At 46.8% G+C, this 16,377-nt stretch overlaps 1 protein-coding gene across 10 annotated transcripts in view; it reads left to right on the top strand.

Annotated features, from left to right (window-relative positions):
- The window catches only part of NDST2 (N-deacetylase and N-sulfotransferase 2), a 218,711-nt gene that overhangs the window by 56,587 nt on the left and 145,747 nt on the right, over positions 1–16,377 (top strand). For 2 of the 10 annotated variants that reach the window (XM_073352881.2, XM_073352878.2), the window contains exon 3: positions 4,573–4,683. The exons of 7 other annotated variants lie outside the window; for them this stretch is intronic. The gene's annotated coding sequence lies outside the window, so the exon portion shown is untranslated. Of the gene's footprint in view, positions 1–4,572; positions 4,684–6,841; positions 7,034–16,377 lie in introns of those variants that run through there. One more of the 10 variants, XM_073352882.2, reaches the window with a different exon arrangement.

Below are 16,377 nucleotides of genomic sequence, written 5' to 3'. Positions count from 1 at the left end.
GAGACTGTCTTTGGAGACAGCATTGGGTTTAATTGCTGCTGTAGTTAGCCTGATCAGCTAACCCCTTCTGCACCGACGCTCTCCTGCCACAGTAACTGGAGAGGCAGCAACAATTGGCCTCTGGGCTGGTTCCCTTTCCCTCTCCCCTCCCCAAAATGCCCAAACAACTCAGCAAATGACTTCTCTTCAGGCCTAAGGAGCACTCCAGGGGGCAGAGGAGCAGCTCCCTTTCCTCCCAAGAACTACTGCTTCTTGGGTGCAGCCTCCTCAGGCCTGTTTTCAGGTGGAAGAGAGAGGTGTCAGTGTGTATGTGTATGGGGCAGGATTACCTCCATATGTGTATGTGGCTGAACTAAAGGGTATGTCTATACTGCAGTTAGACACCTGCGGCTGGCCTGTGGCAGCTAACTCGGGTTCATGTTCGGGCTCCAGTTGGTGCCTGGGCTCTGGGAGCCAGTGAGGAGGAAGGGTCCCATAGGTAGGGTTGCCAGGAGTCTAGTTTTCGACTGGAACGCCTGGTCAAAAAGGGACCCTGGTGGCAGTGCCGACTGGGCCATTAAAAATCAAGTCAGCAGCACAGCAGGGGCCTGGGGCTAAGGCAGGCTCCCTGCCTGCCCTAGCTCTGCGCAGTGCCCGAAAGTGGCCGCCAGGTCCCTGCAGCCCCTAGACATGTGAGTGGCCCGGGAGGCTCAGCATGCTGCCCCCGCCCTGAGAGCCAGCTCCACAGCTCCCATTTGCTGGCAACTGCAACCAATGGGAGCTGCGGGGTGGATCCTGTGAGCTCAAGGGCAGCACATGGAGCCTCCCTGGCTGCCCATATGTCTATGGGGCTGCAGGGACCTGGCAGCCGCTTCCCGGGAGCCTTGGTAAGCGCTGCTGGGACCCTGCAATCCAAACCTCCTCCCGCACCCCAACCCCGTGCCCCAGCCCAGAGTCCCTTCCTGCACCCAAGCTCCCTCCTGGAGCCCGCACCTCCCCCAACACCCCAACTCCCTGCTCCAGCCCTGAGCTCCTTCCTGCACCCCAAACCCATTATCCCAGGCCCCACTCAAGAGCCTGCACCTCCCCCCAACCACCTGCCTCAGCTCGGAGCCCTCTCCTGAACCCCTAATTTTTGGCCCCACCTAGAGCCTGAACCTCCAGCTCAGACCCCATATCCCCCCGCACCTCAACACTCTGCCCCAGCCCAGAGGCCTCTCCCACATGCCAAACACCTCATCCCTGGCCCCAGCCCAGAGCCCGCACTCCCAACTGGAGTCCTCACCTGCCTCCCGCACACCAAAACCCTGCCACAGCCCGGTGAAAGTGAGTGAGGCTGGGGGAGAGCGAGCAATGGAGGGAGGGGGGATGGAGCGGGGCCTCAGAGAAGAGGCGGGGTGGAGCCTTAGGGAAGTGGCTGGGCAGGGATGTTCAGTTTTGTGCCATTAGAAAGTTGGTAACCCTAGCTCCAGCCCGAGCCCAAACTTCTACGAAAATAAATGAGCCTGAGTCAGCTGGCACAGGCCAGCCGCAAGTGTCTAACTGAAGTAAAGCCATAACCACAAATACCAGGGGAGAGGACGGGACAGGTGCAAGATGGAGGTGAGTCCTGTGGGGAAAGGGAGAGGAGCTGTAAGACCTCTTAGGCCCTGTAAATCCTGGCTGGAGTCCTGACTTTTTGGCTAGGTATATACAAGCTAGTTAACTTAAAGAAAAGCAGTACTTGTGGCACCTTAGAGACTAACCAATTTATTTGAGCATGAGCTTTCGTGAGCTACAGCTCACTTCATCAGATGCATTCGTGCTCACGAAAGTTTATGCTCAAATAAATTGGTTAGTCTCTAAGGTGCCACAAGTCCTCCTTTTCTTTTTGCGAATACAGACGAACACGGCTGCTACTCTGAAACTAGTTAACTTAAGTGAAGAGAAACTGAGATGTTAGGCTTAGGGGTATTTTGTGCAGGAGGATCTGCTAGCCTCCCTACTCCATTGTTTCTGTTGTGTTTGTAAATAGCTGCAAAGTGCCGGTGCCGTCTCTTCTTTAATAGGTACTACCAGCTCCTTCTCTCTGCCATGGTGGGGATTTATACTCTGGTCGCTTCCTGAGTTGAGAGAATCTGGGGACACAGATCCTGTTGTTGGTTGCTCTGATGATTCTTCCTGGTTTCAGTACAGTAACAAACACATGGGAAATCTTCTTTCATTTCTAATTCCCCTTCTTTGGAATTAAAGCAGCATTAAGGGTTCTGGCACCTGGTCATTGACCACAAGTGCTTTTCCCTTTGATTTCCACATCTGAGGCATTCCCTGCCCACTTGCTCTGGATGGTGCATTCCAAAGCTAGGGTCATCATCTTTGCTCCGCTCTTGATTTCTTTTCCAGTGCCCTCTGTCCTACCCCATCCAAAATGGGGAATTTCTACTCCTGAGCTCCCCTCCTACTCAGCCCTACAGGAACCCCCACATCCCTGCCTAAGATGTCCAACGCTGATTTTCTTCTTCACTTTTATCTTCCTGTCTTCAGTGCCCTACTCCACAGTCCCTAACTTTCACCTCCATGGGATGAGCTTGCCAGTCCTCCCCATGTTTGTTAGTGTGGTTGGCTGAACTTGAAAGTTCATAGTCACTTCTCCTTGCTCTGGTCCAGGCCAGGGTTTTAGAAAGTGTACCTTGCACACTTGTCTTGTAGAGGGGTAATCTAGAGCATTTATGGGATTTTGAAAATTTACTGAAAGGGGAATGCAGAGGAAAGGGGAAAAGTTGCAAAATGATTCTGTGGTTCATTGACCTGTTGTAGACAGAGAAGAGAAGGTGACCTGGAAGCGAGTAGTTGAGGGTCTATTTCTCAAACTTTCTTGCCTGTTAACATCATGGTTTGGACACCCCTGGTATCCTTCCACATCAGCCTGGTATAAAGTTAGACCCTTTTCAGTATGCTTTGAGCTTGGTTTACATGTGTGTAAAAGGAGGCATAACAGTACCTCCACTTTGAGCTGCAATGTTTTCAGGTATCTCCAAGAGAAGGTCAGCAGAAATACAGGTGCAGAGTTGCTACCTCTCCATATCCAGGTGACACCGTACATGGCACTGACTCAAATTGTAGGCGATTTGACATTCCCTTCTATAGGCTTGTGTTGTCTGATCTGCTGAGAAATCAGATATCTTTGTGCTGTGTTACTAGGCACCTTTCATTCCATTTGCAGAGACCCTTCCATAGGGAAGGGCACTGTGAGCCCTGCGTTTTGCCACCTGCTCTGAACGGAGCCTCTGTGCACAGCTCATGTATCAGATTGGGTCATACGTTTTTCTACTTTTTTTTTTTTTTTTTTTTAACCTCCTTGAGTCTTGAAGCACACTGATTCCTGGTTTAGGAGCTGTCACCAGGGCCTAACGCTGGTGAACATAGATGTTTTCTGGCTGCATTGAGATTGTCTATCCTGATTTTGGCAAGTGAAAGCAAGGCCAAGACTGAGGGTTGTTCTTTTTGGATCCACGACCCTTGTGACACACTAAGTGCTCTAACGATAAAACATGGCAGAGGCTTGACACAGCTACCTGACTTGTTGACTTTTTCAGTGGAGGTGAAGGGTTTTTTTGTCTTGTGGAAGTTTGCTTTTTTTTCAGTGTAAATGACTTTAGTGCTCTGGAGACTGAAGTTGTTTGTTCATAGACCAGGTGCAGAATGGGTAACCTTTCCATAGTGCCCCACTTGTGTGGCTTGCCGTGCCTCAACTCTCTGATAATTAGTGGTTATTGCAATCGTAGCTTTTGTAAAGTGGGAACTGCACCGAGACCACCAAACTTGATGGAATCAAAGTCTCAGCTTCTTTCTAAGTTAGCGTATAGCAGTGCTGTATTTTGGCTTTTCCTGTAATATCCCATTGAGATACTTCAGCTGTATCATACTTCCATTTGGTAACCGAATGAGACCTTTGCTCTGCATGAGTTTACCCCACCCACTACAGTGCTGGGAGATCATCCTTTTTGGGGGGGATCCTCATTCCTTACTATGCTAGCTTCAGTCTGTTAACAATAGTTCTCTCTGACAAATAGGATGTGGATCTTGGAAAAGTCCACAGCCCCTTCCCCTGGCTGCTGTAATCAGTAACAGGATAAGAAGAATCATGGAGGGAGAGAGGAGACAGTACCTATTTGGTGGAGCTGTTTGCTCTTTGAATGCTTTTTCACGGCACATTTCCATAGGTTGGTGACATGGTGAGTGTGTTCCCTCCTCTTAAAGTGTGCAGTTGGAGACGGCGTGGACAGGCTTTCCTTTTGCCCCTGATATTGTTTTCGGATCATAGCGAGAGAATAGGATCATATTAGCAGATGGCAAGTCTCTGAAGTACATTAGAACCCACTTCACAGAGAAAGCACATCCTCTCTCCAAACTACAGATAAACAATAATGCTTTCAAACCCTCTTCAAGAGGATCAAGGTGAAACTCAATGTGCAGTCAGTGCTGGGAGAGATCCTGCTTTGTCACAACTGGCGAAAATGTTGTCTTCTCTTTTGTGCTTCAATAACAAAGCTGTTGTTTGTTATACTATTGTTGTTCCCCATTTTATTTTTCAAAACAAATTGTTTTTTTCAGAAGAACAGTCACCTTGGTGGAGGTGGGCAGGTGGATGAAGGGGGAGGGACAGAGATATCTCCTGAGAGCTGTGAGAGGAACTCAAATGAGGGGAAGAGAACTAAAGTTCAGGTTGGTTGTGTGAATGCAATTCAGAGCTATTCTTTGCAAGTCTGATATTTAGGAGATTAATATCTTTCTAACGATTCTTTGGTAGTCCCTGTTCATACAGATGTGACTCCAATGCCCACACTCCCAGTCCCATTCCCCTCACCCTCTTTCATATGCTCAGCAAAAGCAAGCCCCTTGTACACACATCAAAAGGTGCAGATGCTCCATGCTGGCTGAGGAGGCAGGGGGATAGGAGCCTACCAGGAGGATGAGTTGAATGACACTGTAGCTGGCTGCCGCAGGAGAGGAGGAGAAGGGAAGTGACCCTGGGTGTCCCCTCCTAGGTTGCCATTTTGTTGTTTGCAGTTCAGACTGTTCTGAAACTTGGAAGGTGATGGTGAAAATGAAGCCTGTTTTCTCTTAGGTTGGCATCTACTTTCAGTGGCAGATGCACGGCCTGCAAAAACATATGGCAGAGTAATATGGCTGTTTTTGAAATGGTGAATGAATAAAGCCTGTGTTTGGGTGGGAAAGATGGGTGTTAACTTGTCCATGGTGGTTGTGATGTCATAATTTTGCAGAAACCAAGTTACGCAAGCTATAGGGAGCTGAGGAGGAAAGGATGTTTTCAAAAAGCAAATTTCAAGGAGGAATAAGAAACGGAGAAAAGTTGTGCTGATTACTTATTTTTTCTTTAAGATGATTTTAAAACGTGTGCTATGAGGGCTATTGGGAGAATTCAGCCCAGGGTCACCTTTAACAAAAAGCTGAGTGTATAGACAAGGCTATTGAGAAGTATCATGCAACAGTCTTTCCCGCATACAATACCCCGGGTCAGAACAAACCACAAATTGAGAGTCTGAGCACTGATGGGGTGGGATGGGGGTGGGGGAGAGGGAGTTTTTTAAATGTGTCCTTCAAGAAAATCCTGTGGCAGGAATTCAAAAAGGAATAAGACGGGGGCGAAAGCGACCGGGATTTGCTGGGCTTTTCATTCCTTTGTTTGGTTATCTTGCATAAATGCTTTAGCTGAGACTCTTTCAGTAGCTGCATGGGGCCAGCTTGCAACACAAACCCGCTAGAATCCAAATGTAATTTCCCCGTTGTGCATGTTCTGGCTGTGACAGCTCGAGTTATGAATGTAAAATAGAAAAGAAAGTTCGGAAGAAGGGCCAGGTCTGAAATGTTAATGAGAGCTGAATTACGCAGGGCTCCCAGAGGTTGGGAAAGGTGATGCCTGGATTTTAAATATGTGCCTTCATTTCAGTGCACCTTGGGAGGAGGCAGGAGAGAGAGACACACACACCAGGCTTCTGTGCTTCCAGGGTATTCAGTTTGTAGCAGTAAAATTATAAATGTGCATCCATGTGTGAGATGAGACAGGAAAAGGGATGTAGGAGGCAGGCAATCGGGGGGGACTCTGGCCTCCTCCCATTTGGGGGTGGCAGAAGGGCTGGGTTGGCACACAGATTGTAATTGCATTAGTGGCTTCATTATAAATCAAGCATTGTTCAGGGAATAACAGTTCCTTCTCCCTCCTCCGCTTTGCTTGCTGTGGGGTAGCCTTGCCCTGATCTAGGGATGGCTGCAGCAGCCTTAGGAGCAATGATGCTTCTCCCAGTTCCACTCATGGAGGAGTCATTCCCTCTTCTTAGGATGGATATAGCAGAGTGAGTGATTTCCAGCCCCCCCTTCACTCTGCTTGCAGAAAAGACATCTCACCCTGATCTTATGACAACTTACCACATGGAAGAGGCTGAGAGGGCAGAAAAAGGGCTTTTCCTTCTTCCGTATGCAACTTGCACAGCAAAGAGAAATGGCAAGGTTTAGAACTCTCCCAGCTTCTTCCACGTCAGTTTCTGCCAGGCCTGCTCTTAACTTGCCCTCTCTGTCTGTCTCTTTCTCTTTTTCCATCTTCCTTCCATCTCTTGTTACCATGGAGAATGAAATGCTGGCTCCATTCAAGTTGTCGGCTGAATAGGTTTTGAGGTTGATGGATGGTGAGAATCTCTTATCCCTCCACCTCCCTCCTTCTCCAAACACCGCCCCCGCCTGGTTCTTGACATTTTGCTTGCCAGAGAATGGCCATTAGGAAGAGGGATCTGAAAGGGAGGCTGGCAGTGTCCTGCTGAGATGCTCTTTCAGTTTCTTGGATGAGATCAGCAGCCGTGAGAAGGTCTTAAGGACTTCGCTGCAGAGCCTCATCCTCAAGCTGGCTGAAGCATGAATGCTCACTTGAGTGCATTCTCCCCCTTCTCCCCACCCACTTTCTCCAAAACACCCAAAGAAAGGAAGATTCATATGCAAGTCTTGCCTTTGCTTGTGGCTGTGTTTCAAGGGGTGATGTAACCTCTGCCAATTGAAGGAAAAGGTAAGGAACTCTTCGCAATGAATACTGTAGTCCAAACTCCCTCTTTCTCAGATAGTCCATGTAGGCTTCATCATACAAAAAATGGAATTTCTTTGCTGCAGTCTGACTTGCCATGTTCCCTGGCTGCAACGGTGAAGTTTACCAGGAGTGTCTGTGTGACTGTAATGACAGCTGCCCCTATCTATGTTGACAGTCTCCTCACAGCATTAATGCCATGTTGTCTGACAGGGTCCTGAGCAGAGATTGTTTAATATCAAATTTGTACAGTTCCTCCCAACAGAATAGTGTTGGATTGTGGATTTTGCTGTACATACCTCCAACTGCTGAAGCCCAGATGTGAGATGTGGTGTAGGGGACATGGCCAAAATGCAGGATAAAAAATGATAGGGCAGAAAGCTTCAAATGACGGTGTTATAGAATCATACAGAATACATTTTCCCCGTGGTGATTTATCACTTCTGATGTGAGATAACAGCAGATTTGTGAGGGTTCAGGGTAACAGGGGTGTACATTTGAAGGACATCCCCGTTAAAGTTGTGAAGTACACTCTGCACTTGAATGCTGGGCGTGTGCCCCCGCACTGTTGTGCTGCCTAGGACTCTTGCTGCAGTCAAAGGCTGGATGTAGAGGTGGGTAAATATCTGTGGCTTTTCAGATGAAATGCAGGTATTTGTCCAGTTCGAAATGGTTCCTAAACAGGTGCTTGTTTGGAAAAATGTCTGGTTTTGTGAAATTCTTGCTGAAACCCCTTATACAACACATTTTAGCCTCTTGGTGGTTTGACAAACTGCGTTGTGTTGAATATTTTTGCATTGTCTTTCTCTGATTGCTGCTCCAGCACCTTAGTCACATGGTATTCTGCTTCCTTCCAAAGGGAAATTAAGATGTCTGATTTATTTTGTTCATAATCATTTATATGAGCAAAATTTTGTTTAACCCCATTGTGGTTTTTTTTTTCCCTTAAACAAATGGAATGGGCTTGCAAATATACCAAAATTCAAGATTTAGTTCATTGACTAGCTCACCACTATTTGCTCTGCTGTAGCTGGAAGTGATGCTCCCTGTACTAGTGTATTTGGATATGAATTCTGTTGCTAGCCATATACATCTCTGGACATCAGAATTTGAATTCTAGTGTAGGCCACAGGTGAAAATCTGTTTTGGTACTTATCAGCTGCTGTGTATTCCTGGTGGAGACTGAGGCCAGTATTCTCTCTCCCCCCCCAGCCCCCCTTCTGAAGAATTAGATGGACAAATGATTCTGCTTCAAGGTAAAATAAGCCCTCTTTCACTGCTTTGAAGCCTCTGCTTGTGCTTGGGGTTGTTAGACAAGTATATCGCCCCACACCACTATGGGCTTTTGCATCTGTCCTAACAGCTCAGAGTTCACTTCTCATTGATACTGCATGTCCTGTTTGTTGTTGGATTGTTGTCTCCCTGCTGGAGATTTCCTACTGTGAGGCTGCTTTTGCTGTTGTGCAAGTGTTTTCCAAAATGCTAATATGGTAATGGTTCAGCCTGTTGGGATGCAGAAGGGGAATTTTTAATGAGCACATAAGAGGGGTGTGTGTGTGTGTGTGTAAGAAGTATACATATGATTATACCACTCTAATTCTTTAATGAATTTGCTCTACAGACGGTAACATTCACACTCTCTCTAAGCTTCTCAGGGATACCCCAGACCCATGCAGACATCATGTACCCTGGTTACTCACATGGATCCTCGATCATTAGAAGGGATAATGCTATACTTCAGATTTTGTAGATTTCATGGTTTGAAACTGGTTGGCGGGGGCATTGGATTAAAAAATATTTTTCAAATAGCTTCCCTTTACCCTAAATTCACCAGCTGTGTCAGATGGAGTTGAAAGAAAGTGATCGAGTAAGAAAGGAGGGATAGAGGTCCAGTGGGACACAGCATGATACTGGAGATGAGGATTAGCTTTTGAACAGATTCTTGGCCTTATGTTTCCATTTATAAGAGGTGTGGGGGAAGGGAGGGCATCTGTTTCAACCTGGTGATTGAGGGAAGCTGAGACGAATCAGACCTGAGGCTTCGGTTGTGCATTCGAATTTCTTCTGTAAGGTCTGCTGCTGTTTTGATTTGGATATTTCTTTTTGTATGGAAGAGGATGGGTGCCCATCTGTTCCTGAGCTTTCTCAAGATTAAATGCCCACCACTTTTTCTCCTTTGCTCCCCTGTGGGGTTTTTATTATTACTAATAATCTCGGGTGCTGTCAAAAGTTTTCTTGGGAATTCCTGACTTGGATTTCAGCATCTGAATACACTTAAAAGCATCTTCTCATTATTCTCTAGACAAGTATATGTGGCTTCAGTTGGGTCACCAAAGTTTCTCCCTCTCCCTCTGCACAAAGAACCACCCTTTCTGATCCTTTACCTGCTGGGAATCAGTCTATCTTCCCCTTGTAGCTGGTACTTCTCAGGTTCTGCTCTTCCACTGGTGCTTGTCAGCTTCCTTCCATCCGGTCTTCAATTAAATTATTCACAGATAAAAATTTTAACTGCCTACTGATTTAAAATTCTTGTCTGCTCTAGCGGCTCTGTCACTCAGGCTTTTTATAGGTTCCAAGATTAAAGGCCTTTTTCTGTATATATTTTGGTTAGTGCTATTAATCTCCGTGGGTGTCACTTTTATGTCACTCCCAGGAATAACTCCTGTCTTTAGAAACTAGCACTCAAGTAGTGGACACTACACTCCAATCATTGCCCTACCCATTCCCTACAGTTCCCTCACTCAGTGCTCCTGTGCCATTTTTTGTGCTGATTCCACTCCTGCCGATAATGACTGTAGTAACCAGGAGCTCCCCATAGCCATTGTTCTTACAGAGTCCCATGTATTCTGTAGCTGTAGAATATCCCGCAGAATTCACCCTTTGCCTTAAAATTATGTTTCTAAATCTAATCTTTACTTTTTTTTTTAAAAAAAGTTGTGTTTCTAGTCCTTATAGTTGTGAAGAAAATCTTCCATATGTGATCTGTGTGAATTTAATGTTATCTTCCTGAGTCTGCAAACAACCTGAAGCAGCTGGGGTGTGAACTGCACCCCATACAATGTAACTGAATTGTTAACTCTGAAACCTAATGACAATTTGTTTGTTAGTTTTAACTATTTCATTGCTGTTAGCTAATGGAAACATTCAGATATTATGTGCATTCATCACTGTTGGGTGTGGGAGTGGCAATGGGGCAGCTGATTGCTATCAAGAATTTCTGGGTGAAAACTGCTGTATTCTATACAGGTTCTTACACTGCCCTCATCACCAGAATATCTGAGTCTGTTCCAGAAGTTCATTTAGCTACATGGCTAATACCTGTCACAGGTGACCTTTGTTTTCCTCATCTTCTTCCCAGATGGAAAATTATGTGTTTGTTTTATTTTGGTTGAGGCTGTTTTAATTGTGTTCATTAGGAATTCAAGACCACAAGGGATATTTCAGGTCAGCTCCTCCATCCTTGTCCCGAGGGAGGAGGGAATGAGGAGATGTACCTCCTACTTATTGCCATAAGCTGTCTGACCATGTTCTGGCTACCTCCTGTGTCTTTTGGGTGCCAGAAACCCAAACTGTCCCCACTGAAGCTGCCTAGACCTTCAGACCTCTCCTCTACCATGCCAAACAACTTCTACAATGTATTTATGCCTGGGCAGTACAAACATCTGCAGCACATTGGAAATCTGAGTGCCATGTAAAATAAGTTTGATTTGAAGATCAAAATGAATGTAAGGAATGCCAAACTGACTGTATGTTCACTTTCATGTGGAAGATTTTTCTGGATTCCATCTTTGAATTTATCTGAGGCTGGTGCTCAATCTCTGCTGTGCCTGCTGCAATGGAGTGCCAGAGGGAGCTGGGAAGTTTGCTTCAGAGCTCGGTCTTTGTATAAATGGAATCCTTCCTGTTATACCCCTCTTGAGATGTGTTGGACCTGGATCAGGATGAGTAGTTCTACAAATGCTATTTTTGGAGGGGGACAATGCAGTTTGAAGACACCAGCAGATATACAGTGATATAATATGCAGAGCTCGAAAAACTTACCCAACATCTGCTAGGCAGGGTGCAGAATGCCTTTCCCTACAGTGTGTTCTCTACCTCCTCCCCATATATATCTTCTTCCCCCCAAATCTGTCTATGCCATACTCTTCCTTTGTACCTTATTCCGATCAATCTTTTACCTCCCTGTTTCATATTCACGCAGTAGCCAGAAGAGAGAACTTATTTGCCAGACTGATATGAAAGATGGGAAGGGCATCATCATCCAGGGTCAATGCCCTGGTGAGAAGGCATCTTAATTTTCACCCCTTACACAACTTCTAGGAAAGAGCAGGATGACAGGATTCCTATCAGACTGCTGTGCCTCAACCCCAGTCAGGTTCTTGATCCTTCTTATCAGTTTCTGGTTGGTAGGTGTTTGATAAACAGCTTATCCTCTCCCAGCTAACTCCCCCACCCCCGCCCTCGCAAATAGCATGGAACTAACATGACATTGGCTTTTCACCATATTGTTCACTTTGCCTGTTTGTTACAGCCCTGTAATAAGGCAACCCCCAACCTGGAGCGTCCTACATTGGCAAGATGGGGCATGACAGATGTGCTTGACTCAATTTCCCCTCAGGCCAGCTGTAAAAACAGTACTGTCTCTCAATGTCCAGTTCAAAGTCCCACTTTGAGGCATAATGTATTCATGTACATGTACAATAGTCCATAGAACTCTCATGGTAAAATGATTCTCCCAGTTCCCACGGTAAAACATATAAAGGTACTGTGATTGTCCGGTCACCTCTCCATGGGCATCACTTTCACCTCTCCATGAGCTCACCTGCACACAAGTCCCTGTTCCTTTCTGCCCTGATTCCAGGGACCGACACTGCCAGCCATCCACCTGAGTGACCAGTCTCATGACTCTTCTACCCAAAACCTAGTCCAACAGCTCAGCCCGCTTTAGCCTGCTGCCATGGGCTCTCTGGCTCAGGAAGGTCAGCAGGCTTAGCCCCTTTCCTGACTACCAGGCAGCTGTCACCTACCACTTTTCTTGCTCTTTGTCTGTGCTCTCAGTCAGCACTCTTCTGGCCCTTTTCAGACTAACCATTTAAATGGCCTAAGTGTCTTCTCTTGAACTCTACTGGAGATCAGCGGACCAGTCACAGGTGCACTGGCCTCTTGCCTCTTAAAGGGCCAGTGACACCCTATGATAGCACCTTTCCCCATCCCTTTGTTATATAGATTGTAAGCTTTTCGGGGCAAGGACTGTCTACTAATCCATGTTTGTTTAGTGCCTAGCACAGTGGGGTTCTAATCCTGGTTGGATCTAGACACTGCCATAATCTTAATTGTCTACTCTACTCCACGCTGATAAGGCCTCAGCTGGAGTATAAGATGTGGGCAAATTGGAGAAAGTCCAGAGGAGAACAACAGAAATGATGAAAGATCTAGAAACCATGACCTATGAAGGAAGATTGGAAAAAACTGGGTTTGTTTAGTCTGGAGAAGAGAAGATTGAGAGGAGACATGATAACAGTTTTCAAATACATAAAAGGTTGTTACAAGTCAGAGGGAGAAAAAACGTTCTCCTTAGCCTCTGAGGATAGGACAAAAAGCAATGGGCTTAAATTGCAGCAAGGGCAATTTAGGCTGGACATTAGGAAAAACTTCCTAACTGTCAGGGTAGTTAAGCACTGGAACAAATTGCCTGGGGAGGTTGTGGAATCTCCATCATTGGAGGTTTTTAAGAGCAGGTTAGACAAACACCTATCAGGAATGGTCTAGTTATTACTTAGTCCTGCCTTGAGTACAGGTGACTGGACTAGATGACCTCTTGAGGTCCCTTCCAGTCTTGTGCTTCTATGATTCTGTAATAAACATAATAAATAATAATAAAATAATCAGAGCCTTCTTTCTGCCCCGTTCCCAAGAACAGGAGCATTTTTCCTCTGTCACCTCAGAACCTCCTGACTTTTAGATGGATGGTTGGGGTTTGTCTCCTCCTACTCTAACATTCCCTCTGTTTTCTGACTGCTGCTATTCTGCCTTTCTTTGTGCCTCCATTTCTGTTCTCCTGGAGTGAATAGCTCCAGTGGCTCTGTTACTGTGAAGAGCTTTCCCAAGGGGCAGCAAAATGAAACTGACCTGACTCTCCTCAGTTTCACTTTTGCTCACAAGTTCTTAATAGCAGCAGTGATAGCGGACTACATTAGTTCTGTGTCCACTGCCGCAGCTTGGAAAAGCCCTGAGCAGAACAGGCCACTGGAGTGGTCCTTTCTGCAGACTTAGGAAGACATTGTCTGCATTGGTTTACATTTGGTTTACATCTGGCAAGTTGTCTTCATAACCTTAAGGTCTAGAAATTTCATTTATTTTAACTTAGTGTTTGCCAAAGCCTCCTACCTGCCCCCGTCAAGTAGATTTTTTTTAAACCCTATATATGTACGATAATACTGGCAGGTGGGAATGTGAAGACCTAGCACTGCTTTCTCCATTTGCTCATTCCCTTATCTCAGGTGTCATTGACTGGAATTTCTTCACCTTTTGTCTCTTGTACGGAGTAAACTCAATTACAGCGATATAATTAAATCAACATTGGGGAGGATAATTGGGATTTCGATAGCCATATCTCCATGCAGAGCCTACAAGCTGTGATTCAAAACACGAGTTTAGATCAGAGCTTCTCACAACAAAATCTTTGGTGGCCTCGCAGTGCGGCCACCAACTCTTGCTGGCGGCTAAAATGCTTTAACTTTAGGAAAAACAAATAAATATGCACATATATATGTCCAAATCATTGTCGTTTATTTAAGTAGGCTTTTTTTTTCAGACTCAATAATAAAAATAACATACAGTTGTCTATTTTTTACTAGACCTATACAGAAACACAAATAAGGTGCTTTACATGTTTTGCTTTTTTTGGTTGATTTTCTTTTTTTAAGACTTGCTACCTAGTAAATCTGCTACTGTGAAAAGTGACATTTGGTAATATCACTTTTCACAGCAGACTTACTCAGCCCCTGCAAGGTGGGGGACAAATTAAGCCCTGGGGGGGGTGGGTAGGGAGGCAGAGAGGGCCAGTGATGATGGGGGGGGTGAGGTCGGGGCTGGAGCCTGAAGCCCTGCGGCCGGGGGATGGAGCCTGCTGCCACATGGCCAGAGCCTGCCGCCCACCACCCCAGGGCTGAAGCCCGAAGCCCTAGCTCCACCGCCCCCAGGAAAGAGGGGAACTCACACTAGTTGCCTGCTCCTACAATGTTTGTGACTCCAGAAGGGGGCAGGGATCTGCCTCATTTCCCCCCTGCCCCCCAGTCACCACCCAGGAGGCTATGGCCACAAGAAAAGCCCCTGGTGGCTGCATTTGAGAAACGCTGGTTTAGGTTATTTTTTTAGTGTGTTGAGAGGCCTGTGCATAAGAGCAATTTCTAGCTGAGACGAGATGTGCTTCTCCACTAGCTCAGCACGGCAGGGACTCGATTCAGTTCACCTGCTAGAGCGGCTGCCCTGCAAACCAAGTGGTTTCTAGTTCAAAACTCCAACGTACTGAGTTACTGAGATACAGTTCTCACAGGATGGGGAAGTTTCAACTAACTGGTTAAGCCATGTGAGTGCTTACTGCAAAAAGACAAACACACCAGTGAACCAGGCTGATTTGCTCAGCAGTTAAAGGTTTGTATTTGCATTTGTGCATCAACTCCACTCCAGTCATTCTAATGCAGAGGTGGGCAAACTATGGCCCGTGGGCCACATCCGGCCCTCTGGACCATCCTGCCCGACTCTTGAGCCCCAGGCCAGGGGGGCTAGCCCCTGGTCCCTCCCCCGCTGTCCCCCTTCCTCCACAGCTATGCTGTCATGCTGGCCAGGTGGCACGGCTGCCAGTCCTGCTGCTCTGAGCAGCATGGTAAGAGGGCGGGGAGTGGGAGGGTTGGATAAGGGGAAGAGGGTCCCGGGGAGCAGTCAGGGGACAGGGAGCAGGGAGTGGTTGGATAGGGCGGAGGTTCTTGGGAGGGGCAGTCAGGGAGCAGGGGGGGTTGGATAGACGTGGGAGTCCCGGGGAGCCTGTCAGGTGGCAGGGATGTGGATAGAGGTCGGGGCAGTCAGGGAGCAGGGGGTGCTGGATAGGGGGTGTGGTCCTGGGGGGGCGGTTAGGGATGGGGGGTCCTGGGAGGGGGCAGACAGGGAGCAGGGGAGGTTCTGAGGGGGGCAGTCAGGGGGCGGGAAGTGGGAGGGGGCGGGAGCTAGGCTGTTTGGGGAGGCACAGCCTTCCCTACCTGGCCCTCCATACAGTTTCACAACCCCAATGTGGCCCTCGGGCCAAAAAGTTTTCCCACCCCTGTTCTAATGCATCCATCACCCAGGTTCCCCACCTCGCTCACTTCATGATTTCACTCCCCTTGGTCAGTGTCAAGGACACGCTCCCTGTGCCCAAATCTCAGTGCCCAAATCTGGGGCACTCAGTATGTGTGTGTAATCTCTCGCTTTCTGTGGAAGTTAGGGGGTTTGGCTCTTTGCCTGTAGTTCATTTTACATTATGCAGAGCTGTATGCTTTCTGCCTATGTAACTCTCAGCCTGCTCTAGCCTGGATTTGGAATACAATATCAAAATGAGGCACTATAAAACAAAACATAGCAGAGGAAGCGTGATGAGATGTGGGATTAATCCATTTAAAGTAAATACTGTTCCCTCTAACCTCAGTTTCCTGAGTCAGTGTTTGATGTCAATTTACCGTGAAGACTGAGAACAGCAGGCTAGGATGGGTTGGAATCAGATTTGGGTGCAACATGAGGGACACCCATCATAATTGGATGCAGCGGAGGAGTATACGCCTCAAGGCCAGCTGTTGGCTATTTCAGCTTTGTTACTGTGAAATCCTATCCTTTAGTCTCATTCCAAAGAAGTGGCATTTGACACCCTCCTTTAGAAATATGGTTATCTCTGGCTCACTATACTGTTTTCCCTCAGTGGTGGTATTGACTTTCTATTCTGTTTTTGGAGGAATGGGGAAGACGGGCTGTTTGGGAGGGGATGCTCAAATTAACTCAATTTTACATCCATCTCAAACAATGTCTGCCATTATTTGATGGCAGAGAGGGATTATAGTGTGGATAAGAAGGAGCAGAACAGAGCTCCTGGAAAAATCTGCCATATTTCACTGTTGTTCAGGGTTTTTGCTCTATAAATCTCTTCACATTTTGCTGACATGTTGGGGTCTAGTCAAGCCTACAAGGAAGCCTGTCTAAAGGCAGTAGCCCATCAGCACAGTATTCCTTTAGATTTAAGTCCAGATTTGGCTCTCAGATACATTCATACAACTTGCATGCACTGCAGTGAGGGTTGTGCATAT

The sequence above is a fragment of the Lepidochelys kempii genome, chromosome 7 (assembly GCF_965140285.1).
Source record: "Lepidochelys kempii isolate rLepKem1 chromosome 7, rLepKem1.hap1, whole genome shotgun sequence".
NCBI lineage: Eukaryota > Metazoa > Chordata > Testudines > Cheloniidae > Lepidochelys > Lepidochelys kempii.
Note: the sequence above shows the minus strand (reverse complement) of the source record. Positions and strands in the feature narration are given on the sequence as shown.